Source organism: Canis lupus, chromosome 15, assembly GCF_003254725.2.
Source record: "Canis lupus dingo isolate Sandy chromosome 15, ASM325472v2, whole genome shotgun sequence".
Classification (NCBI taxonomy): domain Eukaryota; kingdom Metazoa; phylum Chordata; class Mammalia; order Carnivora; family Canidae; genus Canis; species Canis lupus.
In genome coordinates this window covers 12,267,221-12,284,298 of record NC_064257.1, presented here as the reverse complement: position 1 = coordinate 12,284,298, position 17,078 = coordinate 12,267,221, and the positions used below count along the sequence as shown (strand labels likewise).

The window sequence follows — 17,078 nt, the reverse complement described above, 5'->3', positions numbered from 1 at the left end:
GACCCCACCCATGTCTTTACTCCAGCTGTCCCCGGTCTACGATACTCCTCTCTTTTGTCCGTCTTTACCCTCATGTGCTAGCTCCAGTCATCCAGGCAGCCTCCCTTGGCCCTTTCAGACCACTCTTGTTTTTCTCCCATCGACACGACCAGACCTAGGAGGCAGCAGCTGCTCCAGAGAAGAGCCCAGCCCTGTGAGCGGGGAGGGATGTGGTGCTGTGGTTCTTGGTCCTACATGTGACCCTGTGTGACCAGGAGCACAGCTCTGCCTCCTTCTGGGTCTCAGTTTTTTCATCTGTAAACTGGGAAGAATAATATCTGTCTTGCCTAATTCCAGGCTGTTTTTAGCGTCAAGTTAGCAGATATTAGAATGTTTAAAATATTGTGAACATGTGGTACACTTGATGAGGACTCCCAGCACTAAGACTTCAAGATACAATTTGATTCATAGAGAGGCTCAGCACTCTGCCCTGTTTTGTGCTGGGCTGTCATACATTCACCAAATACTCATCGAGCACATATCAGATGCCAGTTCCTGCACTGAGGTGGGAGTAAAATGATGAAAATCCACAGTTTTCCCAACTCAGTCTAGTAGAGGACGCAGACATATATGAATGAATAAATAAGTGAATGAATGAATGAAGCATATAAAATGATCCTTCACTGAGGTGTTCAGTTATCGATACAGTAGCAGACTAATGAAACTTAATGTGACACTTTCTGTCCTACAGGTCTCACGAAGATACACAAAATAAAAATTGGCAATTGTACTATAAATTAGGTCAAATTTTGGAGTGGGGTAATTTTAGGGCTCTATCCTTTGAATATACCCTTGCCCACTGAAGGAAAAAACTTCACTTCCTGCACATCCTGTTCCCAAACCGAGGATGTGGTGAACAGGAAAACAAGAGCCCACCACGTTAGAGACGTGTCTTCTGAGCCAGCCAGCGACTGAGTCCTGCACCGCCCTCCCCCTCCCTGACCTTATGGTCTTCTCCTCTTCTTGTTGTTGGGTTTTTTTCCTAACATGATTTCAGAAGCAGCAGCTCTATGCATGTAGCACGATGGGAAGCAGAGGGAGGGCTGGCATCCAGGAACACTTAGACATTTCAGGAGAGGCCTTGTAAACAGGGACAGGACAGGAAGCGCTCTGGAAGTAGAGCATGCTGGGGCAAGGAGGGGTTTTTAGGCACCACTCTGGGAGAGGAGGAAGTACAAACTATATCTAATCCTGCAGTCAGAAAAATCTAGAAGCCATCCTGGACAAGAGCCAGTGTCAGGCTGGTAAAAGCACACTGTTGTGAAACCTCAGAAAAGAAACTAGGGCAGAGCAAGTCGACTTGCACTTGGGGTCTAAACTAGTGAGGGGTCAGCGATGCTTCCCTCTTAGGCTTCCTGTTTGCAAATGCTAGGTCCATGTAGACCAGACTGTATTCAAAGATGACAAAGCAAAACAAAATAAAATCTCTAAGGAAACAAAAAGATGAGACCATGAAGGGGTATTAAAGCAAAAGGAAAAGGAAAGATTGCCCTGAAGACTTGGAGAAAGAAATTTTGAAAAGAAATTCAAACTGTTTCAGAGGCCATCTGCTTGGAATCCTTCAATAGGTGTCAGAGGACTTGGCTTCTAAGAAGAGCAAGAAGTACAATGAGGAAAAGGCAGAGACACAGAAGGAGTTGACTGGACTGGGATGGTATGGCAAAGGAACACAAAATAAAATAGCAAATTAAAGTTCCCCTGAGAGTAAGAAAAGGACAGAATTGATACTGCAGGCAGCAGAATCAGTGATGAGGACTAATTTGAGTACATCTCAAAGAAGGCAGAGGAAAGTGTCAGCGATGAAAATGATGGGAAAGAAGGTGATAGATTCAGGAGACAAGAATGGAGTCTAAGAATGATCAATAGTTGGGAGAAGGGGGGGAGCGTGTAATAAAAATAAAAGTGACAAAAACATAATTGGGAAAAAAACGTAATTAACTAGAATAGAACAAAAGCAAAGCAAAACAATATCAACCTGAGTCAAAAACCCGAAAGAGATCAGTGATTTGGCAATATGCATGAAGATAAAAACCGTAAGTAGCAAGATCTTGGCAAAATAAACTTCAAGGATGAAGAAAATATCACACAGGAAGGAAAACAGGTTGACAGCTAAGCTTAGCATTTGACGTTAGAAAAGAAGAATCAAGTGTTGAGAAAGATGGCAAGGGGACTAAAAGCACCTGAGATTCTAAGCTGTATAAAGAGAAGTAAAAATGATTGCTTTGTTCTTAACCAACAATTAGAGAAATGTGAGGGTAACTGCGTCTGTCATATAGTTTAAGGCATGCATTAGATAATTAAATTAAAAGAGGATTTTTTTAACTTCTAAATTAATACAAAAGATATCAACAAAGAAAATATAGTTCACAGAAGGAGAGAAAACACCATTAAGAGCAAAATATACATAAAAGAGAAAGTGTAAAAGTGGATGACAGATGATTAAGGTCAAATGCACCAGATATGAAATTATGGTAAACAGTTTAAATTATTCTATGGGAGGGCAAAATTTCTCAAGCTGAAATGCAAATATTAAGTTATGTGCAAGTTATAAGAGATAATCGAATCAAAATAGCTAATGTCCACTGCATACTTGCCGTCCATATTGTGCTGTGCTAAGCATTTCTCAAGCATCATCTCATGCAGGCCACCCATCAACCACATGAGGCGGGGATACTGTTACCCCTGAGAAGCCTGCCCCAGGTGGAGCAGCTAACAGCAGAACTGGGATTTAAACCCAATCTGGTCTCAGAGCACAACATCTTAAACATCGCTATCTATTGAACCTCAGGCAAAATTACACAGTAAGGTAAAAAATTAAGCTTCCCAAATATTCCAGGCAAACTCAATTAAGAGAAAGAAGAGGTGACAATGTTAATAATAAAGCAGAATTTGAGGCAAGAACCATTACCAAGGAAGAGGTGGGTCACATTAAATTGATAAGAAGCAAAATCTGCATTGAAGACTTAACAGTCAGGAAGTTATTGCAACCAACAAAGTATCCAAATATTTAAAGCAACAAATATTTGAAAATCAAGGAGAAAGTGACAGAAATTGGAGCAGGAGCCTAGATATCATGCATAGACAAAGACAGTCAATTATGCCATTTCTATTTTCAGACATTCATACACAAGTGATTTTAAAAAGTGTATTTAAAAAGCAAGGAATGGGGACGCGTGGGTGGCTCTGCAGTTTGGCGCCAGCCTTCAGCCCAGGGCCTGATCCCGGAGTCCCAGGATCAAGTCCCACGTCGGGCTCCCTGCATGGAGCCTGCTTCTCCCTCTGCCTGTGTCTCTGCCTCTGTCTCCATGTGTCTCATGAATAAATAAATAAAATCTTAAAAAAATGAAATAAAAAATAAAAAGCAAGAAATGATAAACATAAAATTAATGACCATAGTTAACTCTGAGAGTAAGCAAAGTGATAAATTAATGATCATAGTTAACTCTGAGAGTAAGCAAAGAGATAGGACATTGATAAATGTGAGTTAATGGTAATGTTCAAATTCTTGAGTTGCGTGGTGAATTCACAGGTGTTCATCAGATGATTATGATTTATAGTTTATATACATAACTATTATTTTATACTCATTAAATGTTAAAAATATAAAGAAAAATATTAAAACATAAATAAGCAAGAGATTTGAATAAAATAATCTATAAGATTGAGTCAATGATGTATAACAATTTTTTTTTTACTCCACAAACAGAATAATTTGGTAAATTCCAAACAATATATAAATATGTATAATTTTCATTCTCTAACCATGTCTACTAAAACCAGAAATCGGTATTAATGTCTCAACAACAACAGAAACAGCTGCAACTAAATGCCACATGGAGATTAAAATCACCTTTATAAAAATGTTATGTCATAGGATAAAAAAAATATACAATTACAAAATATTTAGAAAACAACAAAAATAAAAATGAACAATTTATAAAACTAATGGAATGCTGCCAAAATTATGCTCAAAGAGAAATTCTTTTTTTTTTTTTTTTCAAAGAGAAATTCTTAAGCTCATATGCATCCTTAACTAAATAGGAAGGACTACGAAAAGTAAATAAGACTACAACTACATAATCTGGAAAGAGAACCAAAAAGAAACCTCTGAAAGCCAGTAGAAAAAAGTAATAAAGCTATAAATGAATAAATTAGCAAACAGAAAAATAATAAGTTTAATGAAGAAATCCAGAGCATTTTTTTCTTTTTACAAAAGCAGTAAGTATGATAAACCTCTGGAAACAAAATTAAGAGAAAAAGCGACCAACATAAACCATCAAAATAAAGAGGTTATAACAACAAAGGAGAATTTTTAAAAATGATAACAGACAAGGTTGTCAAGATAAGAGAGATAAGTTTTTGGATGTTATCAATATTGACTTTATTTTTTTTTCAATATTGACTTTAGAAGCAAAAATCCTGAGTAACCATAGAAGAAAATGAGAAATTATAAAAAGGCTCTTGGCTCAAGTGGTTTTATGTGCATTTCCCCCAAATATTTGAGGTTAGACAGTTCTTTAAATATCTCTTCTAACACATACGTAAAGATGGGAAGCTACTCAATTAAGATAACCATAAGATCAATATCAAAGCCATAAAAAAATGTTCTCTTGTGCTTATAAAAGCCAAAGTCCTAAATAAAATACTTGTAAATCAAATGTAGCAAGATCAAGAAGGTTCACATCAGGAATGCAAAGATGAGTTAATGAAGTGTACTAGTGAAACAAAATGGGTCAAATCAGAGAACTGATAGTCATTTGATAAAGTGAAAACACTCGATGACAGTTTTTAAAAAAAATGAGTGACCTAAAAATGGAAGGCACTTCCTCAACATGCTAAAGAATATCTATCTTAAAATGAGGTCCAGTTTCATAGTGAACAGCACAGGTATTCTCATAAAAATTAGGAATAAGACAAGTATCATTATTTCAAATATATATAAAACATAGTCAATGATATAAAAGATATGTCAATGTAGTGTGGTGAGAAATGTAATTCAGAATTATAAAGTTGGAAAGGAAGAGACAAATTATCATTGTTTGTAAATGATACGATTATTTAACTAGAAAGCCCTAAAATTACCAACTAAAAAACTCCCAAGCAAAATTGGTAGGCTTAATACAAATAAATACAAAATAAATTAGCGACTTTCCTAAATATCAACAGGAATTAAGATTAAAACTAAAATTTGAAAATATTCCAGTCACAGTAACAGCAAAAATATAAAATCTTAAGGAATAATTTTAACAAGAATTGTGTAGGGACTTGAGTGAAGAAAACTATAAAGCTTCACTGAAGGATGTAAGAGGAGACTTGAATAAGTGAAAATACATGCCCTCTTTTTGTATAGGAAGCTGAATGGTATAAAAATGTTAATTTCCAAATATATATTTCCTTTTTTTAAAAAAATATTTTATTTGTTTATTTATGAGAGACAGAGAGAGGCAGAGACACAGGCAGAGGGAGAAGCAGGCTCCATGCAGGGAGCCCAACGCGGGACTCGATCCTGGGTCTCTAGGATCACGCCCTGGACTGAAGGCGGCACCAAACTATTGAGCCACCTGGGCTGCCCCAAATGTATATTTCCAACCCACTTTTTCCCCACTGTATAGACTTTATTCAAAATTAATCCTGAAAAAAATCATTCCGAAGTTGGAGGAGTAAATGGCAAGATTAAGGTGCTGTAAAAGAGGGAGATGCTTAGCCTCTCAGATGTTAACACGTATCATAAATCTACAGTCAGGGATGCCTTGGTTGCTCAGTGGTTGAGTGTCCGCCTTTGGCTCAGGTGGTGATCCCGGGGTCCCGGGATCAAGTCCCACGTCGGGCTCCCTGCATGGAGCCTGCTTCTCCCTCTGCCTGTATGTCTGCCTCTCTGTCTCTCATGAGTAAATAAATAAAATCTTAAAAAAAAAAAGAAAGCTACAATCATAACATAAGGGCATTAATGGTGTAAAAAAACAAACAGACATTTCAAAATAGGTAAATAGATAACTTTAAACCAAATCCAACACACACACTCAAGCAGGATATGCTCTTACAGGCATCTACACCTAACTGCACATTATCACGCAAGTATATGGAGCTGTATGTGCACATGCGCACATGCATAAAACCTGATACACAGGCACATGTTAGTGTAATACAAGACAGGATACACCTAAATGCAAAAGAAGGAAGTGAAGCCACAGGGCCATATGAACTCTCAGCTGGACAGGGTCCCTCTGGGTTGGGTAGGGCTCCCCGAGTGTGTAAAGAGGTGGCCCATGGAGATGGAGGGCAATTTGAGGGCGGCTGTGACAGTTCCCGTCACACAATGCTCAACACATTACACGTCAAGGTGTATGGTGTCTGAATGGGGAAGGAAAGAAGGGGAAGAAAAGAAGATAGAGGGAAGAAGGATGGGAGGGAGGGAGGGAGGCGGGTGGGCAGACAGGGGAGGGAAAGGGAAGATCCATCCTGTGTGCGGCACAGAGGGGCCGGGGCGGTAGGAGAGCAGGCCAGCCCCACGGCATCCAGGCCAGCACCCGTCACAAGGCCTTGGGACTTAAAGACGTTTGCTGAGGGCGCCGGGGTGGCTCAGTTGGTCAAGCACCCAACTCTTGGTTTCGGCTCAGGTCATGACCTCAGGTCCTGAGATGGAGCCGCCCACAGGGCTGCACGCTCAGCAGGGAGTCGGCTGGGATGTTCTCTCCCTCTGCCCTCCCCCTGCTCTCACACTCACACGCTCACTCTCTCGTAAAATAAATAATAAATCTTTAAAAATAATATACGCTTGCTGAATTAATTTGATGTCTATTTTCTCCATAACATGGAACATGACCTGAAATTAGATCAGACGTTTGCTGACTTGTTTCTCGTCCCTGTCCTCAACTAGAGCAGAGGCTCCTCGGGACAGGAATCCTGGGTATGTGTCACCCCAGGACGGGGCGCGCCACGTAGGGGGTTCTCACGAAGCGTTTGTTGAGCCAGCGAAGGCAGGCTGCGGGCAGCTGCGGGGGGCTCGGCAAGGTGGCCGGCTGCTGCTGGAGCAGCCGCCACGGGGCAACAGTATATTCACCAGGGGAGGGTGGTTTGCAGGGGCACGTCGGTTTTATGGCTGTCCCCATTCTCCAAAGCAGGGACACCGTCTTCCCAGAGATGAGAGGCGCCTCTCAAGGGAGTCACAGGCATGGATGGAAATAGCCCAAGTGAGGAGACGCCTGGATGGGACCCACCGGATCTGAGGTGTGATGGCTTAAGGTTGAGGGAAAAGGGCACACGCTTCATTTTCCTGACTTGCTCAGGTGGCGGCTGGCAGTCCACAGCCACGGACAGAGCTCAAAGCAGGCGGCCTCCCTGGGGCGAGGGCCTTCCAGACTCCAGGAGCAATCACGCCGAGGGGGGCTGTGTCTGTGGGGCTGCAGTCCCTGAGGGAGGAGCCCCCTTCCCCGCGAAGCCCTCCTGGACCCCCACTTCAATCCAGGAAAACTGTAAGCTCCTTGAAGGGAGGGCCTCGGATTTCCTTTGCATCCTCCACCTCACACAGGGCTGGGCACTCACATTCAGACCAGGCCTGTCTCTGATGCCACCGCCTCGGCCTCCACGAACCCCCAGCCTCACTCACGCACTCACTGCTGCGGCAGGGGGGCTTCCGTCCCAGCTCAGGACCAGGCAGCCTGTCAGTGTCTTCATGGCCTACAACCACTGCGTCCCTCACATTATGGGGTTAACATATCTAAAACGACATCTGGAGGAAGGAGGTGGCATTTTTTTTTCTATTGCGGAGGACAAGATGCCAGAGAAATCTCATTACAACAAATCAAATGAGAGGGACAAAGAGATTTGCATATTCATCCCATCCTATGGCTCAGGGACAGCAGACTCCTGTTCCTGTGACAGATCAGAACGCAACGTGGAGATCAGACATGGACACATGGTAGAGGCTGGGAGGGTGTGTGTGCAAGGAGGGAGGGAGGAGGGATGGAGGGAGGGAGGAAGGGGGAAGGGAGAAGAGGAGGGAGGGGAGAGGGGGAATGGAGGGAGGGAGAGGGAGGGGAGAAGCACGGAGGGGAGGGGGAGGGAGGAAGGGACGGGGGAGGGGGAAGGGATGGGGGAGGAGGGAGGGAGGGAGGGAGGGAGGGGAGAGGGGAGAGGGGAGAACCAGGGAGGGGAGAGGGGGAGGGAGCAGGGAGGAAGGGGAAGGGGGAGGAGGGAGGGAGGAAAGAGGGAGGTGAGAGGGGGAGAGAGGGAGGAGGGAGGCCTGGGTCCCTGCGCCCTGGGTCCCGGTGGGCAGCAGCACCGCCTCAGGTCCCCCGCTGCCTCCTGCGGCTCGTGGGCGCACCCCACGCCCGGGGAGCCCGCTGGGGCCCGTTGCCCCGCCAGCTGCGGCTCAGGGAGTGGGAGTTCCGCGGTCCCTCGGGCCGATGCGGCTCCGCACACGCACCGGGGAGGAAAGCAGGAGGCGAGAAGGCCCCGTTTGCCTGCCCACCTGCGCCCCGGACCCCGCCAGGAGGTCACAGCTTCGTCATCGAAGGCTTCCCAGGGACCCCACGACGTGGGCCAGGGAGCCGATCTCAGGGCCGTTTGGTTCAGAAACCCAGTCTTTGTGCTCGGCCCCTGCTCGGGTTGGCGCCGTGTCTGTGGCCACGGAGCCCTGGGCCTGGCGGGGACGTGCCAGTTCCCTCAGCGTCACACCGGGCACCCTGGCCCCGGGAGCTCCCGCCAGATGCAGGCACCTGGGCTGGCCCCGCTCTCCGTGAGCCTGTTCCCGCCGCCCGACGGGTGCCCTCGGGGCCCCTCAGGGTCGCGGCCCCTGCCAGGGTGACAGCCGCTCCTCACCTCGGCCCTGGCTCTCCCAACAGCCTCTGTCCGGCCCTGACGTGGCCACTGTCCTCTTCCGCACACGGCCAGGTGGCGAGCCCCGGCGGCCCGTGCAATGCGTGCAGGGGAGGCGAAGGCGAGGTGGCGTAGGCCAGGTCCGCAGGAGCCCCGCCGTGACCCCACGGCCCCGCTCACTGCCTGTCCACACCTCACCGCTCCGTGCCTCTTTTCCTCCTGGAGTCCGGGGCCCAGGCGTGGGAAGCCTTTCCCAGAGCCGCCGAAGGTGCACGCACGAAGGCCTGACCCTCTGCCCGCCCCCCACACGGCGGCGGTCCGGTCCCCGAGGCAGCCACGGCTCCGGCCCCGCCTCACCCCGCGCACCTCCCCACGCCCGGTCCTGCCCCACCCCAGGCGTCCCTGGCCCCCTGCTCTGCTGGGACGCGCCCGGCCTCAGAGCCTCTGCACGCGCAGATCCCTGGGCCTGGAATGCAATGCGGTCTCCAAGCGGCCACCTGGGCTGGTTCTCGCCCCATTGGGTCTCTGCTCAAATGCCATTTTCTCACAGGACGGCCCCGACCCCCTAAACGGCACCTTCGCCCCAGGTCTCCGGCCCCAGCACACTCTTGCAGAGCGCTGACCGCTGCCTGCCGTTGCCCGATTGTCCTTCTGTCTGTCGCCCTCCCCAGGGACACAGCCCGCGAGGACTCCTTCAGACCCCAGCATCACACAGGCCGCGGTACTGCAGCCACCCCATAGATCCGGCGAAACGAATGGACGCGGCCGGAATGCACGGAGGATGCCGCGGGGCCGGAGCCAAGTGAGCGTGGCCGAGGTCCCAACCTCTGAGCCCGCGAGTCCTCCCTGAGTGCAGGTCCTCCAGCGCGGGGAAGCACCACGGGGCCTTGATCCAAGGTGGCCCAGAGGGTCGGCCTCAGCCGTCTGGAACACTCGCTGAGGGGGCACCGTTAAGTCCTCTGGTTGCATCACCGGGGGTCCTTGAGTGATGTAGCCCAGCTGGGGGGCCAGTCGCCTGCTCCCGGCGCCCGATCCCGCCCCGACTCGCCGAAGGCTTAGCTCCCGGCCCAGCAAGAAGGGCTTAATCAGCACCGGGCAGGTGGGGCATCTCGAGCTCAGCCCCCGGGGCCACTCCGCGACACCGAGGGACACCGAGGGCGAGCATGTCCGCGGTGGCTCTGCACAGCCCTCGGGCCAATCAGCACCCGCCTCGGGCACCAGCTTCCAGAAAGCACTGCTGGGGCTGCTGCTGGGCATCCCGAGTGCCACCAAAACAGCGTCTTAAATAGTCTCAGGTGACAGAGACTCAGCATCCGGGCAGATAGCCTGGTGCCCGGCGTGCTTCTCGTGGGCGTCCCCAAGCTCCGCGGGTCGGGATTTGGGCCTGTCCCCGCAGCTGCCCAGGGCGACGTCAGAGGGGCCGGCCGCGTGTGGCAGGGGACGCCCAGCTGGGGTCACGGGAGGGCCTCAGACCTTTCCTTGTCCCATCGAGGGTGCGATCTGTCCTACTTTGATTGGCATCATTCTCTGGCTTCTAGAAGTACTTTGTGAGTCTGAGCGTGACGTTGCAGGAGAGGGCAGGGCAGGGGGTGAAGGCGCGCGGGGGACGAGTCCCTGCGCAGTCAGCGTTTCCTGCTTGTCCAACCTGGTCACCTGGCAGCGCCACTGCCTCTCAGGTGTGGAAGCCGAGGCTCAGAGGCGAAGGGACCTGCCCAAGGCAACACAGGACTTTCCAGGGATCCGGCTGATGGTCGCGCACCTGCTGGAAGGTTGCCTCCGGGGGCAATCGGCCCGCCCTATAGCGCCCACCCAGGTGCCTCTCCGCGAGGCGCCCACAGCACCCAGGGGCAGCGGTGGCCCCACTGAAGGCGTGCCCGGGGGCGTGGGCGTCCCGAGGCTGCCCTGAGCTCGGGGCTGCGGGAGCCACCCAGGTGACAGGCGGACAGGGCCTGAGAGCCCGCAGCGCGGGACAGGGGGCACGGCCCCTACGGAGACCCGGGCGCGGGAGTGACGTGGAGAGTGACCCAGGCCGGTCCCAGAGGACAGGCGCGTGCTACCAAGGGACGCGTCCCCTGCCTCTGCTGGGCCGCCGACGGGCACCAGGCTGGGTGGCTGCGTCCCGGGAGGCTGGGCCGCGGGGAGGGCCGCGCCCAGGGGCTGAGCCCACCTACTCCCCCACTCAGGGCCAGCCCCTCCCCAGCGCCGGGGCCTCTGAGAGGCAGCCTGCCTCAGCGGGGACACAGAGAGCACGACTGTCCCCGCCGGCTGCCGCCCTCTGCTCCCCGACGCCCGCAGCCCAGCATCCCCTGCAAACCCAGGCCCCGAGGCGGGCAGGGCCAGGTGGGAAGCCGTCGGGCGGGGGTCGGGACCTTGAGTGAGGCCAGGAGGGCTGTGCCCGGGAGAAGGGGAAGGTGGCCTCGAGTCGCCTGCCGGCAAGGGCCAGCTAGGCCCCGTCGCCCTCTTGTCGACTTGCTGAGGGGGCTCAGGGAAGCGCCTCTGCCCTCCGGCCTCGGGTCTGTCACTAGACCGAGGGAAGGACTCAGTGACAGCTGCTGGCTGTCGCTGACTGCGGGAGCGGCCTGCCTGCCGGGCTGTCCTCGCTCTCCTGTCCTTCCACAGGGTTCCGCGAAGGGTCCTGGGCGAGGCTCTGAGTGAGGCTCCTGGCGGCAAAGACACGTAGGAACACCACTGGCTCAGGAGCGGTTGCATAGGTTGTTTAGCGAGGAAAACACGAGGGAGGGAGGAGCACGCCTGTCGGGTTGTGGCGTGTCTGGAGCAGGTAACGCCACCGGCCATGGCCCCGAGGAGACCCAGGAAGGCACACCCTGGCCCAGCACTTGTTCGGACGATGACACTGCTTGTTCTCAACTTGGGGCCCCTCCACCCCGCGTCTTCTGCATCGCACCTCACTGCTCTTGAGGCTGAGCATCAGCTGCCACCGCGGCCCCAGTGCTTGCCACCTGCCAGCCAGCACCCCACAGCTTCGCACGACCAACCCACTGATCCCTGGGCGCTCCGCGGACTCGGCCCTCCTGCTGTCCTGCTCCTGGAGGCGCCCCCAGCCGCAGCACTACGCAGCGGGGCGAGTGGCTTCCCTGCACGGGGGCAGGCGAGCAACAGCAGGAGTGTGCAGAGGGTCTACCCCAGGTGCTCCCCAGGGACTACCCAGGGGCTCCCCAGGTGCCACCCGGGTGTTACCCAGGTGCTACCTGAGGTGCTACCCGAGGGGCTGCCCCAGGTGCTACCCGAGGTGATGCCCCAGGTGATACCCCAGGGGCTACCCCACGTGATACCCGAGGTGCTACCTAGGTGCTACCCCAGGGGCTACCCCAGGTGCCACCCCAGGGGCTACCCCAGGTGATACCCGAGGTGCTACCCAGGTGCCACCTCAGGTGATACCCGAGGTGCTACCCAGGTGCCACCCCAGGGGCTACCCCAGGTGCTACCCAGGTGCCACCCCAGGGGCTACCCCAGGTGCTACCCAGGTGCCACCCCAGGGGCTACCCCAGGTGCTACCCGAGGTGCTACCCAGGTGCTACCCCAGGGGCTACCCCAGGTGATATCCGGAGGTGCTGCCCAGGTGCCACCCCAGGTGATACCCGCGGTGCTACCCAGGTGCCACCCCAGGGGCTACCCCAGGTGACACCCGAGGTGCTACCCAGGTGCCACCCCAGGTGATACCTCGGTGTTATCTGAGGTGTTACCCCCGGTGCTACCTGAGGTGATAACCCCAAGTGATACCTCAGGTGATACCCCAGGTGATGCCCCAGGTGCTACCCGAGGTGATACCCCAGGTCATACCCTGAGGTGATATCCCAGGTGATACCCTGAGGCGCTACCCTGGGGGGCAAGTGCTCCAGCTGACCCCTGGACCTGGTGTGGCACCTGCTCCCCGGTGCCCCCAGCCCCCAAACCAATGCGCCTTTGCCCGAGGCTGTGCAGCCCTCTGTCCCTGGCCCCCTCTCCGGCCCCTCCTTGCCCTCGTGTCCACACAACCCCTGAGCCTGTTTCCTCTTGCCCGGATTCCCGAAGCCGCCTCCCGACCACCTCCCCGCCTCAAGTACATCCTTTCCCGGGCCTCCCCACTGAAGCCAGAGTGAACTTCCTGCACGCACAGTGGACGGCATGCCCCCTGGCGGAACCCTTCCGTGGTCCCCAAGCCTTTGGGACGTGGCCCCTGCCGTGTTGCCCAGCCTCACCTTCCCAACCGTCTCCACGGCCCCCTGCCCCCAGCCCTCTTGCTCCAGCTCAGCCTCTGCTTGTGCTGCACCTCAGCTGGGGCTTTCTGTCCCCTCTTCTCTCCGAGTCCTAAGGGCTCCTGTCCACCTCCAGCTGCCTTCTCCCCGGAAGGCGATCCCCCTTCTCTGCGATTCTAGCTGCAGCTTGCACACGCTCCGTACGCTCCGTGCGCGGTCCTCCTGCGTCCATTCACAGAGCTGTGCTGAGCACGCGCCAGGCCCTGCGACGGTCACAGGGTGCCCGGCATCGCCCCCGGTCGCCCCCTGCCCTGGGAGGTGAGGATGGCCCTCGGCCCCGCGACAGTCACATGGTGCCCAGCATCGTCCCCCGTTGCCCCTGCCCTGGGAGGCGAGGATGGCCCTCGGCCCCGCGACAGTCACACGGTGCCCAGCATCACCCCCAGTCACCCCCTACCCTGGGAGGCGAGGACGGCCCTCGGGACCCGGCCTGTCCCTGACAGTCTGGTCCTGCTGTTTGCTGCTCTCTGTCCCCATGTAAGACCCTGAGCACACGTTTTGCCCTGCCTGGGACTCAGTTTCCTCCTTAGCAACATGAGGTCCCAACTCCTGCACCTGGCGGGGTCATGAGTCATTAACAGCAGCGGTTGTCACAGAACTAGGAATGACAGTAACACAGAGCACTAAATACAGGCTGACTGTTCGAGTGTTTTCTATTTAGCACCCCGCCACGCTGCCGGGCCGGGCGGGGAGGCTGCGGGACTGGCTCAGACTGGCCGGGCCCAGGAAGCACCTGACGCCGCTGGCCTCGCGGGGACTGTCCCGCCGGCGGGAAGGAGGCGTGGGGGACGGGGTATGCGGAGCACGTCTGGGGCCGGCGAGCAGACGAGCCTGGCTGGAGCTCGGGGCCCGTGTTTAATAAAAGATTAATGTAATTGTCAAACCGACCTTGTCAGCGTCTGCTCAATCCAATTACGTGGCCTCGGCCCCACGAATGGGGTTAAAACCGACGTGCGTGTGAGCGACGCTGGGCCGGCAGCTCTGGGGAGACGGGCTTCCTGGGAAAGCCCAGGGGACGTGCTGGCTGCAGGGGGCCTGGCGGCCTTGGCGTCCCCCGGGACTGCGGGCCACTTGCGGGGCACAGCGGCCCCTTCCTCTGGAGAAGGCGCAGCTGCGCATCCGCGCTCCACGGATGGGGGTGCTCGGCACGGGGCGTGTAAGGGAGACAGTCGCCGTCCTTGAGAAGTCCTTGGACTGGCAAGTGGGAAAGACACAGGAGCAAATGGAATGGGGAAACATTCGGGAAGGTTCCTGGGAAGACAGCCCCGCAGTGAGCAGTGGCGGGAGCTGACCCAGAGGAGGAGGCGGCGAGTCCCCTCCCGACTCCCTCGGGGCAGCGGGGCTTCAGGCAGGCCGGCAGGGAGGAAGTTCTGTAAGGTGCCGGGCAGGGCTCCTGACTCCGAACAGGAGCAGGGAGCTGGCTCACAGTGGAAAGGGGGGGGGGGGGCGGGCCAGGGCAGCTGGGGCCCTTGGGTGCCCGGGGGGGCGTGGGGAGCCTCCTGGAGGGCAGTTTTCTAAGGCAAGAGCCGCAGCAGCGCCCAGTGTGGAGGGAAGCCCAGCCCTCGGCCAGCGTCTGGGTGGAGCGCACGATCTGGGGCATCAGCCGGGCCTCCCTGCCTCCAGGCCCGAGGAAGCCCCTGGGGAGGAGGCGGGGCACAGGGTCCCTGGGGCCCTGCCTGCCGCTCCCTCCCACTCGGCTGTGCCATTTCCTGCTTCCTCCCTGAGCAGCCCCTCTCCCTTCACCACTAGGGCCTCACGGGGACACTGTGGGACACCGTGGGACACAGCGTCCTGGTTCCCATTTTAGTGGGTGAAGCTGACATGAGGAGGGACCAAATGCTGCCGTCCGAGTCTGGTTCCTAATGGAGATGAGACTCAGGCCTACTCCTTCAGAACGACAGTCCTCAGCTCGTTTTTGGGCGGGTGAGTGGCCCTCACCAGGGCTACCGCTTGTCTTGACTTCAAAAGGCAACCCTGGGCAGCCTGGGTGGCTCAGTGGTTTAGCGTCGCCTTCAGCCCAGGGTGTGATCCTGGAGACCAGGGCTCGAGTCCCATGTTGGGCTCCCTGCATGGAGCCTGCTTCTCCCTCTGCCTGTGTCTCTGCCTCTCTCTCTCTCTCTCTGTGTGTCTCTCATGAATAAATAAATAAATAAATAAATAAATAAATAAATAAATAAATAAATAAATAAAAATCTTTTAAAAACAAAACCAAAAAAACCCCAAAAGGCAATCCTGCCAACTGCTTATCTGGGGCTTGGCGGGGCCCCGAACAGGAGGCCCAGATTTGGATGCTGCTGTCCCACAGTGGGATTCGTCACCAGCCAAGAATTCCGATTGGACAAGTGTCTGTCTGTAGCCCTGCCTCAGTGTCCCTGGGGGACAAACCCCTGTCCCCGCCCAGTGAACCACAGCACTGCGGCCCTACTCAGCCAAACCAGGAGTGGGGCTGTCGTCACCCAGTCGGCTCTTCTCCCGTCGGTCTAATCAGCAGGTCACAGTGTCCTCACCCCGAACACACACTTGTATCTTGCTCTGCCCGCCCTCCACGCCCCAGGCCCTGCGTGCCTCTGCCCCCGCTTCCTGCCGGCCTCCCCTGTCACCGCCCACGGTCCCGCCACGGCCGCCGCCGCCCTGATGCCGCCCTGATGCACGAGTCTGACCGTGTCCCTCCAGCCTCCTCTCCATCCCCGTGGCCACGCCAGGGCAACGTCCCACAGCCTGCGGCCGGGTCCCTCGGCGGGTCCCTCGCGGGTCCCCATGCCCACCCCCACTCCCACCCCCAACCTCCTGGGGTGCCGAGGAAGCACTGAGCCTTCCGGGGCTTCGGGCATTCGCTCACTCATCTGTTTATGCAACTTTTGAGCCCCTTTTGTCTGCTCCACCCTCCCCTGGTCATTGTGCCCTAAAACGTGCTCACGGCTCTTGGGGGAAGGACAACAGTCAAGCACCTGTTGGGACTGACAGAAATGCCGCGGAAGCAGAGCCCTGGACGGTGCGCCCCGGGGCGGGCGGGGGAGGGGGGGACGGGCCTGCAGGCTCCTCCGGGGCCTCGCTGGACAGATAGCGGCTCTCCAGAGGGAGCTGTGGGCAGAGAACGCGGGGGGCAGCTGTGCAGAACTGGGGGGCTGCAGTGGGGGTGGGGGCTTAAGGCCACAGGCCTTCCCCCGCCGCCTTCCCTCTGCTGGTCGCGCCTGCGCCCTCCTTGGGCCCTGAGAGTCACTCCTGAAGCTCACTGTCACCTGAGAAGGGGCCACGCGGTCACCCCCTCTGGACACTCCAGGAAAACCAACTAGTCCTCCTCCTGCGTCCCTGCCAACCCCCGGCCCACGCCGATCCCAGCTGTCACGCGAAGCGTCCCGGGTTCCCGTCGCTGCCCGTCCCCCGCTCCGTCCACCACCCATCCACTCACGTCTCCAACAGACCCCGCTGCAGCCGCCCCCGGGGGCCACCTGGGCCGTGCCTTCAGGTACGTGTGTCACCTCCTGGGCCCTGGTCCAGCTCCTTGGAGGCGTCCACCTCCTTGCCCCCCGCCAGCGCGGCACCGGCCCAGAGTGGCTTTGGGTGAGTATTTGCTGAGTGAATAAACATTTGAGATCATTTTATTGAAATACTTCAGAGTAAATTTGGAGACAGGCATTCCTCTACTCAAGAGTAATTTAATAACCACAAATGTCTTTAACACAGTGGGGAGGCAAAAAAGGAGGTGTGCGCGTTCCGTTATTGCTGCTGTTAAAATAAATGGCATTTTTAATAAAGTGTCCCCATCCAGCATACAGAATGTGGCCACATGATGAAATAAATAAATATACGGTGAAATTATGCATTGCAAAGCAGACTTTTTCTGGTCTTTTGGTTATTAAATTTAATCACTTTTGAGCTGCGCCTCTCCTCTTTTTCCTAGAGGCAGGTACGCTTTTGATTAAAATGTGGGCCCCAGAGCACTTTCACAAGGGAAGGCTGAGTACG

General features: G+C 54.6%; 1 protein-coding gene and 1 long non-coding RNA gene across 15 annotated transcripts in view; one reads left to right on the top strand and one right to left on the bottom strand.

Annotated features, from left to right (window-relative positions):
• LOC112642495 (BEN domain-containing protein 5) overlaps positions 1–17,078 on the bottom strand; it is a 1,368,880-nt gene that overhangs the window by 159,687 nt on the left and 1,192,115 nt on the right. The window lies entirely within an intron of this gene.
• LOC125752588 (uncharacterized) lies at positions 7,825–13,995 on the top strand. The gene is made up of 2 exons (XR_007402503.1): positions 7,825–7,957; positions 9,528–13,995. It is a non-coding gene; the product is annotated as an uncharacterized LOC125752588 (long non-coding RNA).